This window comes from Balaenoptera physalus (genome assembly GCF_965194825.1).
Source record: "Balaenoptera physalus genome assembly, chromosome: 1".
NCBI classification, from domain to species: Eukaryota; Metazoa; Chordata; class Mammalia; order Artiodactyla; family Balaenopteridae; genus Balaenoptera; species Balaenoptera physalus.
Genome location: NC_138882.1, coordinates 169910265 through 169923127, shown reverse-complemented (window position 1 = coordinate 169923127; position 12863 = coordinate 169910265). Strand labels below are relative to the sequence as shown.

At 45.6% G+C, this 12863-nt stretch overlaps 1 protein-coding gene and 1 long non-coding RNA gene across 6 annotated transcripts in view; one reads left to right on the top strand and one right to left on the bottom strand.

Annotated features, from left to right (window-relative positions):
* PHC2 (polyhomeotic homolog 2) overlaps positions 1 to 12863 on the bottom strand; it is a 102021-nt gene that overhangs the window by 10136 nt on the left and 79022 nt on the right. The gene's annotated exons all lie outside the window — the stretch shown is intronic.
* Positions 7 to 12863, top strand: part of LOC309638194 — a 30484-nt gene continuing 17627 nt past the window's right edge. The window contains exon 1 of the long non-coding RNA XR_014251016.1: positions 7 to 12617. This is a non-coding gene — a long non-coding RNA (uncharacterized lncRNA). The remainder of the gene's footprint in view (positions 12618 to 12863) is intronic.

The window sequence follows — 12863 nt, the reverse complement described above, 5'->3', positions numbered from 1 at the left end:
CTGTACAAGGGAAAGCAGGAAAACACAAGCAGGGGGGGTCAGAACCAGGTCTAGGCCAGTAGCAGAGCAGGGACTCAACACTGCCCGACGATGCAAACCAAGCAGCCCCCTCCCTCAGTGACCCATTCAAAAGTGGTACAGTCTCAATGGACCCACCACCAAGTGAGACTACAGTCTGCTCTGCAACCATGCAGCTCATCCGCCAGCAGTGTTTCTGAATTTCCCAACTGTGCTAAGCATAGTCCAACCAGGTTACACAGGCAAGAATTCTGCCTTGGAGGAGTTAAGACCTTGGTCAATACTGATGTGGACAAACGAGTTTACATTCTGCTCTGCTCAAGGGAGAAAATGTATTCAAGGTGACATCTAAAACCAAGATGAAAAGCTGAACTAGTATAGGGCTTGGGGCAAGACGGGGTTTGGGGGAGAGAGGATAAATGAACCTTCTACGAGGTTCCTCAGGAAAGGGTTAGATTTTAAGCGTGCCGTGAAATGTCAAAGTACTGAACCCCAAGTAAACATTTTAACACAGGTCTGCCTCATCGGAGACTGGTTATTTGGGATCACTGCATTAAGATGTGCGTGTATTCTGTTTCTCCACCGAGGAAGCCCCTGGGCAGAGCTGAGGTTTTCTATGCTGTTCCTGCAGGTCTCCTGCTCCCAATCAAGCCTCTTGTCCAGTTCTCAGCTCCACAGCCAATCTGATTCTCAGCCAACCACAGACTCCTTCCCTCCACGGAGAGCCTTGCTTAAGTTTTCCTCTCCACGGGCCTGCCAGCCTTTCTCTGAAGAGCCTGACAGAGCTCCAGTAAGTATGATGAGGTGCCTTTACAGAAACACACCACAAGGGACCCCCTTTTCTCCACTCCAAACGTACCTCTCCTGAGTTGCTTCACTGTTTTAGAAGCAACTTTTCTCTCTTCACTTTTTAAACTCTTTCCCCACCCCCCCCTTCCCAGGGCCATTCTCTACCACCACCAACTGTGTGAAGCTGAGGTTGCCTTTAACCTGGAACTTCCTAAAAAAGAAAAAAAAGAAAGAAAGAAGAAAAAAGAAGAAAAAGCCATTTCTTTATTGCAACAAGCCTATTGACAGTAAGCATAACCCGGTGTGAATGTATGTATTACACACTTTAAAAACAATTTCAGTATATTTATTAGCTAAGTAATTTTTGCACAAAATTTATATGAAGATGCTCTTATTTCATGTTAAAGATCTAAAAATCCCACCCCAGAACAGGAATTCACAATGCCTAATTATGTGGCATGGAGAAATCAAAATAAACTCATTTTAGAAAAGGTTTATAACCGGCTCATTTTCTTACTAGTAGTCCTAATGTGCAATAAACTGGGATAAATCTTTTTTGTTAAAAAAAAAAGAGTTGGCCATGACACATGCCCTCAGTACTCAGACCTCTATAATTCAACTATAATAAATTTCAGAGCTGAGCAGGAGTTACCTAAGAGATGTGATTAATGAGATTTTTTAAAAATTAATTTTTTTGGAGACAGTCATACTAGCAAGTTAGAAAAATTCCTTTACGTGTTTATAATCCTTTGAAAAAAATTTTTTTGACACTTTTGACCTTTCTATAGGGATGGAAAATTTCTCCTTTAGAATCAGTCTTTCTAAAATTGTAAAGGTGTTTGGGAACTAGAAAAAAAAAAATCTTTCCTTAACAATCCATGAATAACTAGGAGGACTGAGTTAATTATACAATCAATCAAGTTAAGTTTCTTTGCTTTTAAATTTTAAATATTTAAGTCTGTGTTTACATAATTACATTTTTGTTGCGTTTATATTTTAAAATATTTTAAATACGCAAAGAAACAAATCTGTATTTTATTTAAAATAATGAATAAATGTTGTTAAAATAGAAAGGTTACTGTGTAAGTTAAAATCCTATTTTTAGATGATGGCTATTCCCTTCTAATTAGAGCCTAGTAAAATATTCCCTGGCTTCGCTAATGAGCTACTGTACGGATTATGGAATCACAAGATTAGAAAGTCTGGTTCAACCCCTTACCAGTGCTTGACCCTTCCCTATAATAGCCCCACCCCCAGTGATCTTCTGGCATTTGTTTGAATACCTCTAATGACAAAGGAACTCACTATCTCTGAAGTAGTTTGTTCCCAACTTGGGCAGTTCAATTAATAAGTTCTTCCTTACAATGAGCCAAAACTCTATCTTCTGTTAATTTCTGTCCACTTACCCTGGTTCTATTCCTTAGGACCACACAGAACAAGGCTAATCTTATTTGTATAATAGGCAAAAACGCAGACTTAGACCTGGCTTAGAGACTGGTCTCTATCACTCAAGTGGATTAGGGACAAGTCCTCTTCTGTCTCTGAGCCTTGGTTTCTCCAGCTATAAAATACATACAATAATAAGACCTACCCTTTAGTGTTGCTACGAGGACTAAGTGAGAAAATGAATAGCAATGCAGTGCTAGCACACTGGGAAACACTCAAGAAATGCTCTTGGTGTCATGAAGGATGTCACTTATGAGCCCAGTTTATGTTCTCTCCTCCAGGCCACACTCCCTCTGCTCCTTTGACTACTTCTTATATAAAAGGTTGCAAATTCATCATCACCCTAGGTCTTCTTTGCCAGCATCTTTTAAAGTCAGGTACTCAGTCAATACTAACATAATATATCAAGTGTATTGATCCAAGAGATCCTGTTGGTAAGAGTTTTGTTTTGTTTCTTTTGAACACAATCTTGTTCCTAGCTGAGAGCACAGATGGAGAGCAATGAGTGACTCCCTTGTTTTAGTTTATAATACTTCTATGGAGTTAATCCATTCTCCTCTGAATTCTGGGATCACGCCCACCTCCCTCTTTTCACTGATATTTATCACCAAACAGCTGATACCCTGTCTCCTTTTATGGGATCTCTCCAATCTTGTTCGACTCTTCTCCTTGCCCCCTCTACCCCCTTCCCTCCTGTCTCTCAGACCTGTGCCTACTAACGTACACTGCAAGACGAGGGGGGAGCTCCTGAGGGCAGAGTCCTTCCTCATGCCAAATACAGTAGCAAACAGAGACATTCACCAGCTCAGAGGCTACAGAGCCAATACTTAACTCTGGGAGGAAAAAGACTTTTTGGGAATCTAAGTTTTTAAAAAAGGATCTTATTAAGCAAGAGAACAAACTAATAAACCCCTTCACCACAACATTAGAAACTGTCACTCTCCATTATACCTCTGGGGCAGCTTACAGAAGACACAGAATCCAAGGGACGGAAGGGAGAGCGTTTCACGACTGTACAAAGGTTTGCAGCTATTTTGCTTTGCAGTCATCTTGTAGGCAATACCTTATCATGTGCTTTAGTCACAAAGGAGTTTGGGCTATTTCTGGAATGACCATACACAATCTCACCCCCTGCCAAGCTCAGCACACTGAGATTAATTTAATCTGCTTCCCTTTCTCCCAGACTGCTTTGCAGCCTGCTTAGGGGAAAGCAGCTTAAACTTGCAGAAACCTGCCCTGTTGGCCCTGAGGCCAGATGAAAGACAGAGACAAAGAAATTCTCTATCTTTGGAATTCTTCCTTACTCAATTCCCTTGACCAGTCCCGAGGCTATAAGTGCTGCCGGGATTCCCACAGGTCTCAAATGCCTTCATACAGAGTTAGCTAGCTGGATCTGAAAGGTGGAGGCCAGGACACCCTGAGTAGGAGAGGCTGCAGGAGGGAAATAAAGCCAAGCTTCAGTGGTGGTGGTGGAAGGGGGAAGTAGAATCTAGCCTTCAACTGAAGCTGACCACAAAGGGCCAAGTATTTGGATCAGAATGGACAAAACAATGTGTTCTGGGGGAGTTGTTACATAACATAGGCCTGAACCTTGTAGGTTGCTTCTCAATCTGGTCTCACAGGCGCTGGCAGAAACAGCCCTTGTAGGGACTGGATTAAAATAGGAAGGACCCCCCAGTGGCCCAGTCTGTGAAATTATCTGCTACAGGGCCCGTCTCCTCTGCTAGGCAAAGCAGGTGCCGTTAGGTGGGGGCCGTCTGGGTCTCATCTGTATCTCCAGGGCTAACCCAGTGTCCAATATATGACAACCATTTAACGGCTGCTGAGCTGGAGCATGGGGAACCCGTGGTCCCCGTCTTCACTCTTGACCAGCGTACAGATCTCCCTACTCTTCCGGCAGCAACCGGCCACCAGCTGAGACTGGCACATCACCTTCTGAGGTGATAATGACGAGAGGGAGCAGCTGGGCTGGTGCCTGCCTACGGGGGTGGCATTTCTGGGTACCTGGCTATAAAGAAGAATGAGAGCTATTCCTTAGCCCAGTTCTTCCTGTTAGAGTGAGGACTTCCTCAGCAGAAGGGAGATACAGCATTAAACTGGCCCCAAAGGCTGCAGCTCTGGGTTCCCTGGTCCCTTTGAAACACTGATGCTGGCTCCAGGCATTTGGAAAGGCGTGAGGACCTCTAGAGGCAGAGGCCGGAGGCGCCTATAAAAACGGCCCCACCCTCGGGGCCAGGAGGTAGGTGCCCAGAGAGGCCGAGCTTTCCTGCCCACTGAGGACAGAGGTCAGGCTGGCCCCAGCTACGCACCACCTGGGCCACTTCGGAACCAGTTACGGTGCTCTTTATAAGCACAGGTAAGGCAAAAATCATCAGTTATGCTGAAATATCGTTCAGTACTAACATTTATTGTGGGTATTTCAGATGACCTGGCCACTCATTCTATTTGCCCCTAAAATAAGTCGCCTTGAAGACCTGACTTCAGAGGAAATGAAGGGCAAGCAGAGCCTCTCCTTCTACCCTTCAACGTGGCCAGTGGCTATTTCCACTTTCTCCAGACATGAGGAGAAAGGGGCATTTTAATTTACAAGACTTCTAACTACCCTTGCTTGGCAGCAGCAGGAGAAAGACAAAGCTAATGAAGTTCATAAAGGATTCAAGGAAGCAGAGTAGGTGATAACATGGATCACTTGCCTGCAACAAATTCTGCTCGACAAATGGCAAAACAAGGTCGCTTATACAACACAGAGCGTTCTCTCCAGGCCCCTGGCTCTGAAGTCCGGCTCACTGTGCCTGAGCTTAGCAGGCCAGTCACGTGGCCAGGAGGGGTGACAGCAGGATTCCTAAACAACTGCTTGCTCTAGAGAGACCCTGAGGGGAGCACCTGCAAAGTGACGCCCAGGGAAGCCACATCCCAGACGGGGAGCAGCTGACACAGACCAGATGCCCCTGGTGCTAACAGCACGGCAAGCTGAGGGCTGAGCCCTCTGGAAAGGCTGCGGCCTCGCTTTACAATCTCATTAGTTATATTTGGGCCCCTAAAGAAATCAGTGCTGCTCTGAAAGTGAGGGAGGTAAGATATCTCATTAAGCACCAATTTGTTGAGAGAGAGAGAGAGAGAGAGGGAAGAGAGGAGGGGGAGAGAGAGGGAAGAGAGAGGGAAGGAGGAATGGCGGCTCTATCCTGGGACCCTGACAGAGTATTCCATTAAAGAGATTCATTTGGTTAACAACCTGCTTTAAAATGCAAATATACACCTGTGGCCATTCACACCTGGCTGTGAATCACTTAGAGAAGCAGACAGCTTTCCTCCCAATTTAGGGATAAGGTTTGGTGGGAGGATTGGGGCATGAAGAGTGGACATTTTGGATCAGGGGCACTAGATCACAGAGGGCTGGAGTTAGAAGGGCCCTGGGTCTAACATCTTAATTTCCCAGAGGAGGAAAAGGGTGCATAGTTAAAAGTGTGCATTTCAGAATCAAGGCAAGAGTGGGTACCACCTAATTTGGAAGAGAGTACCTTCTAAAACAAGCACAAAAGGAGCCCTTAGAGACGTGGGAAAATTGTAGGCCCCTTCCCACCGAGGGTCCCTCCTGAGAACCAGAAGGCTGGAGGTACCAATGCCAGATGTTTGTAGCTTTTGCAATTCTGCCAAGGACCGGGTTACTGTCAGACCCACGAAAAGCCCCTGGCTCCCGGACGCACAGCAGGCCGTGGCTGCCTCACACAGGTGCCCTCATCACCCTGCCCCTCGGAGCGCCTCTGCTCTTAGGGGCCTCTCCCGAGAGGGAAGAAAGGGCTGCGACAGGAGGATCCCTTTGGGGCGCTCTGCCGAGTCACGGGAGGGCAAGGCCCTGGCTCCATACCCGGTGCCTGGCGGGGAGGTGGCGGCCCGATGAAAGGGAAGCTGGGCCAGGTTGCCTCAGACGCGCCTCGGTGTCCCTGCGGAGTGACCTTGTTGAGTCTGGGTTAAGAGGACTGGAGAGCAGACGGGCCTCCTGGGTCTTAAGCATCTGGCTCTGGCAGGGTGGGTTCCTCCTCCTCCCTGGCGGCCATTACCATACAGCTGACTCTCAGGCTGTCTCTTAGGACACAGGCAGAGGGAGCGGGCCTTCTGACTCACCCACACTCCCCAGCTAAAGTGTACATAAGCTGAATTGTAAACAGCTGAACGTTTTCCAAGTGGCCACCCCCAGCTCTGGAGGCAAAAATCAATGGAGCGACAGCCAGCCGCCCCCGCGTGGCTCGGGACCCGGAGCCAGGGGGGATTTCCAAACAGCTGCAGCACTGCTGCCCGGCCCAGGCTGAAGACCAGGTCCCACTCAGCAGCAGCACCTGCGGCTGGTCAACGTGCGATGGCTCACTGGCTGCAGGGAGCCAGGGACAGCGTTCAAAAAAAGCTCTGCAGCCCTACGGTCTCCAGGGCTGCGGTTGAGGGCTCCCAGATATCCTAACATCACAGTTCTCTAGCAGACGCTGTGATTTCACAAGGCAAAAGGTCTGGAACCAACAGGAGAGGCTCTCCGCTAGAGACATCAGGATCACAGGAGACAAGAGGAAAAATGGCAGAGTGGAAAGGCCACCAGCACTGGGGCAGACCTGGGTTCATACTCTGGTTCCATCTTTGATTACCTGTGTAGCTAGCTTCAAGCACTTGGTACCTGCTCTGCGCCTTAGTTTCTCCATCTATAAAAATGACAATCATGCTGCTTACCTTGCAGGGTTACAGGGAATGTTAGAGTTTATATATGTAAAATGCCTGGCACTGATTACATTTAGAGGCTGTGCTACCCAGCAGTTAAGACTGGGATCAGAAAGACCCTAAGCTTAAATCCTACTCTGTAATCCCAGGCAAGTTACTCTAGGCCTCAGTTTCCTCATCTGTAAAATGGGGAAGGTACTCTCTGTCCCATATGGCTGTGGTAAGGATTAAATAAGTCACTGCAGTTACGACACAGTGGAAGAGGCCTGACATGGCCATTGGAGGGCTCCCATCGCTGAGACTTGAGAGATCAGGAAACTGCCCCAGTCTCACTCACACTGAGCCTGGCCTCTTGCAGCCCCAGAGCAGAGCTGTTCTTTCACTGGTCCAAACTCAGGTATCATTCATGTTCCTCAGGTGCTCTGGCCTACTCAGTGTCCTGTCCTTGCACTCCTGAAGTAAGGCTTCGGGAAGAAATCTTACTTCCACTTTGACAATGACTGCAACACAAGGGAAATGCACCTGCCCTTTGGGGCAGACCACACGTCCCAATTCACCTTCAACAGTCGTTAATCCAAAGGACATGACAACTGCCAGATTCCCTCCCTTCCTATGCATTTCTTTCATAAACAGTCCCAGGCTATTACACAAAAGAACCCCAGGAACCAGAAAAGAAAGAACTCAGGAACAAATAAAGAACCACTTTTCCTAGTGGTTCTTATAATGCCAGGAGGCTGTTTAGCCTGTGAAAAGAAATTACTTTAAAAGGCTGAAGAGAAAATCATGGAAGATGGATTTATAACAGTTAAAAAAACAACTAGAAATGTTTAGAAAATTCTCTATTTTCAGGTTGATAGCAAGGAAAGGCCACCATGTTGCCTGATATAATGCCTTATTTATTTACCAACTGCAGAAGCACTAATATTCTTAGAGAAATGGGAGAGGGAGAGAGAGAGAGAGAGAGAGTGCACACGCACATGCTAGAGAAAGCCAAACCTCAGTTGTCCTTGTCTATATAATGGGATAGATAATACTTATCTTGCAAATCAATCTTCTTGATCATTTCTGCTCTTAGAAAACACTGCCCCCTTCCTTTAATAACCACTGTCTAAGTTTTCAATCACGCTACTTTGCTACCAATCAGCTGACAGAAGAGATTAATACTGATTACTGGAGGCCTGGAAATGTGGACTTAACCAATTTTTTAAAAAATGGTAGTTGATTCACATTAATTTTGTTTTAATTTAAAGTGTCATTTGCTTTGATTGTTTAAAAATGTCTTAATATAGCTGTGTGGATTTAGGCCACATATGGATGGTTTCAAATAGGCTAAAGATATCAGTAACTAGGGATAATTATACAGTATTTGAGACATAATAGCCATGCAACTAGAGCTTTAAAAATAACTCCCGGCAGTCATGAACTCTCATTTTCTTGCCAACGGTCTCAATATTCAGCATCAGGCCTGCTTCTCCTAATCTACTGGAGAAGAGTTGGTTATGACACGGCAGCTAACAGTCATCTTTTCTTAAGAGAAGCTATGACAAATTTCACTGCTAAGAAGAAAATCATCCAAGAAACAGGTTTTTGCTTTCAAGAGAGTCTAACAGCAAACTGGGACACTCTTCAACATCTGGATTCATCTTAGAACACTGGAAATCCCTATTTAATAGCAATCATTTCTTTGGCAGATGTAGAAAGAATGTTCTCTTTTGGATTTAACTAAAAAAAGCATTTGGAAATTTCAAGTATAGGAAAGCACATCCCTTTTCACTAACTATAAATAAATTTGGAAGGGGAAGGAAAAAGAACAACAAACCATTAAGTTTCTTATGCTGGCCTAGATGGTCTTACAATGAATCACATAGCAACAACTTATTATTTAAATTATATGCTATGTTTCTTACTATATTTTATACCTTCAAAAACGAATCATTCTTAACTGTATAACTCGATTAACTATAAAAGAGCCCATCTCGGGACTTCCCTGGCGGCCCAGTGGTTGAAACGCCGAGCTTCCAATGCAGGGGGTGCACATACGATTCCTGGTTGGGGAACTAAGATCCTGCATGTCGTGGGGCAGGGCCGGAAAAAAAAACAACCATTTCTTGACCATGGCAATTATATTCTACTTTTGTTATTGAAGGGGGAAAAAAGCCCTGAATCTGTAAGACTGTTGTCTTGGATAAATAAATGGTTGATTATTTTCCTAACAATTCCAAAATGTCATAAAGTTGAATTAAAGATGGTTTGTTTCGGAGTTTCTTTGCAAGCATCAAATCAGTGTGCTGATGTAGCTAAATTAAAACTGAAATTTTTAAAAAAGTCAATGCTTAAAATGAAACCTGCATCTATGTGAATTGTGAATAAGTAATTCAAGTTATCTTAAACAGGCCTACTTTAAACATTTTTAACAGAACACATACTCAAACGGAGTCTTTTTAACTGTTGACTCACACTGTAGTTTAAAGCATGCCATAAAAACACTGAAAACATAAATCTGTATATGTTCATACCTCTACCTTGAGGGGTAGTCCCAGCTTTGATTTCCACCAGACAAGGTGCTAAGTCACTGCAGAGAGTCATTTCTGTTACTGGTACAAAGGCCTCATGAGAGTAGATTGCATAAGGCAGCCAGTCCTCACCCTGCTTTTCCACGGGGGTGGAAAACACAAAAGAATCTCTACAACCACTTTTGTGAGATTCCTCCTGACCACAGAAAATCATCATCTTCAGCTTCCAGTTGCAAAATGGCACAAAAGAAAGGGAATAAAAGAGAAACTATGCTTCTATGAAGGTGTCTCATTTCCCTACTCTCAACTCTAGTAGATGTATCTTTTCAGGAGAGAATCTTTTTCAGGATGGGACCAAATATGTCTGGAGAGTAAACGGCACTGCACAGCTGGGAGAACTTTAATATAAACTTGGACTGACCAAGAGGAAGAAACAACCCTCGGTGAATGTCACACTAACACGGAGCAGCGTTACCAGAACTGGAGCCACCATCCTACTCCCTAGTTTTTTCAACTTAAATTTTATGTTGGTTTACTGATCCATGCTAGCTGAAAGTGAAGGACTTTGATAGGAAGGCGGTGAACTTAATTCAGCAAATAGTTACCGAATGCCTAGTGTGAGGCCTAAAGCCCAAAGGAGGGCAGAGACTTAGAGGAAGCGTCTAAGGCAGTCGAGTCATCCTCTTCACACATTCACAACAGGAAAAAAACAGATAAAAAGACACTCAAAACCTCAGGTAACGGTTCTTAATTCTGAGATAGCAGTCATTTTTTTTCCCCCTAAAACAAGAAAACCTAGGGAGGGGATGGCCTAAGTTAGAGCACGCAAGACCAGAGGCAAGAACAGTTCAATTTTATAAAATCGTCTATCTATTCCTCTTTTTCTCTTTCCCACTGAAAGATCCAAGGGATCCAAAGTATCTGAGACAGGAAATGAGTAAGGCAGGAAAAAGGATGTGGTCTGAAAAAGAGTGGATTCTGGGGCTGAGCCAGAGCAAGTCACCGGCACAGGGTCACAGATGGGGGAAGGGGCCTTGGTAGCAGGAAGAGAAGTCTCAGGGTCAATCAGCTTAGACTAGAAAGTCAGTGACAGAGGAGGTATGTCTGGAGAAGCAAGCATAACAACACCTTCCTAAAAGGTTACCCTGCATTGAAATGCAGAGGAACAATGGCTGAAGAGACCACAGCCAGGAAAATCATTACTGGGACAGAAGGAAGAAGAGCTGGGGTTTCCTCCTTACTTTGAGGAAGTGGAAATAATATATGTTGAGTGCATCTGACAAAGGTAAATCAGAAATTAAGCCAGGACCTGGAAGAGAAGTGGACAGGGCTGGGAGGCGAGTGCATGATAAAATACCAACATTCATTGCGTACCTATGTGCCACCTATTAATAAAACAACAGCTTAAAAGGGGTGGGGGGGAGGAGAAGGCAATGAAAACAGGAGCTACCTCTCACAAAAATGCAGTTGGACAACTGAGAAACCAACTCAAGAACAACAGAAAAGTGGCAAGATTAATGCTGGAGAAAAAAGGCATCTATTCTTCCCGATGTGTATGGACAAGCCTGGAAACAGATCTTGGGTGGGCTGAGAGGCAGAGCTCACGTGATAAGAGTGCCTGGAAAGGGCAGGTGCCACACGAGCACCACTACCCATCTGCTGGGCCCTCTGAAAGAAGCCAGCCCTTGAGAAGGAGCCAAGCCAGAAGCTCTGGTTCCCGCCTTGCAGGGACTGGAACTTAGGTAAAGAAACAGTGGGAAACACTGTATCAGCTGATTCAAAAATGTGGCTGTTTCCAGATATAGATCCAGATGTTGGGGGCTAAGTGAGAAAATCACTTCTATATTCTCCACAGTGCCTAGGATAATGCTTTACATGAGGCAGGAGCCTAATGAAGGTGTGTGAAATCTGAGTGGAACCAAAACTACTTAGCTGTGCAGGTATCTTAAGATCCAAGACAGAATCTCCTGCCCTGTAACCAACACAGTAAGTTTCTTTCTTTCTATTCTGGAGTCAACATGATATGAAGCCCTGCATCCCATGTGACCTCAACTTAAGCCCTTATCAATAGACGCTGCCACAGGTCTGAGGCCCTCTACCGGAATAAAAAATGGGGAGGGCAGCGGGGGCAGACATACAGGATCAAGAAGGAATTTCCTTGCCTCATTAGCCTGCAATTTTCAGACTCATCTAGAAATCCTAGCAGTTCCAACATTTGGGTTGACTCAGGGGTGGGGGGAGGGATGAAAAATCCCAGGTGAATGATAATTGGATTACCCAGTTATGCCCCAGAGCCAAATGGCTGGAAAAGGCCAGGACAGCAGGGCCTGATATGGTTAAAATGACATTATTTTCTAAACCAAAAATCGAGACACTTGGTTGATAGACAATGTGATAGAATATTTTAAATTGGGGTTGTCCTAGAAAAATCGGGGACATATGGTGGATTTAGGTCGGTAGCTTATTTCACAACAAGGGATCCTCTGGGTCCAATATGCTAATGGAAGGGGATTAAAGATCTAGGATGGGAGATATCTAAGGGGAGAGCTGTCACTAAGTTGTTTAGCAGGAAAAAGAATAAAAGAGCGTCTCTGTAGGCAGCATGGGAAGAAAGTCAACATTCTAGGTATGGAGCAGGAAGGAAAGGAAAGTTGATCAGAGCTGAAAGTATGTCAGTGAAATCTGTTCAGGTCTAAAAGGCAGGCTTGGGGGAGGGATGGTGAGGATTGGGATGGCGGGGGTATCACTGGCACAAACTGGTATCCAACAATACAGGAGCCGGGGACTAGGAGTTCACACTGTAGGTTCACCATTAGTTTGCAACCTGATCTTGGGCAAATTATTTCCCTCTCTGTGGACTTCAATTTAAATAAAGAATCTCACAAGTCCCGATTTTAATGTAAAGAATCAACAATACAATATGCCTTCATTTGGCACGGGAAGGAGAGAAAACGCTCTTCTAAAAATGGAAGAGAGGACAGACACAGAACAGCTTGTCCCTTTCCATCCAATTAAAAGCTTCGTGAGACTGAACTAGATTAAAAACAAAACTCTCCAGCGAAGCCGCAGGCCTCCAAGATAGGCAGTCCCCTACCCAGAGAGTACAGCGGATGCCAGCAGCCCTGTCCCTAAGCGGACCGTCCATCTCCGGTAAAGCACCGCCCCGGAGGACCGAGGCCGGGGTGGGGGTGTGCGGGGACACACGGAAGCGTCTGGCACGCCGAAGGTGACACAGCGGCTGCCGGGGAAGTGCGGGGCAGGCAGGGTCCCCGACGAGGGGGGAGACGCAGGACACCTCCCCGGCGCCGGGAGGGCGAGAATCGCGGGCTGGCACGACCTGGCAGCCCAGTAGGCCCGGGCCGGGAGTGGCACCGGAGGGCGGTGCCCGGTGTCCAG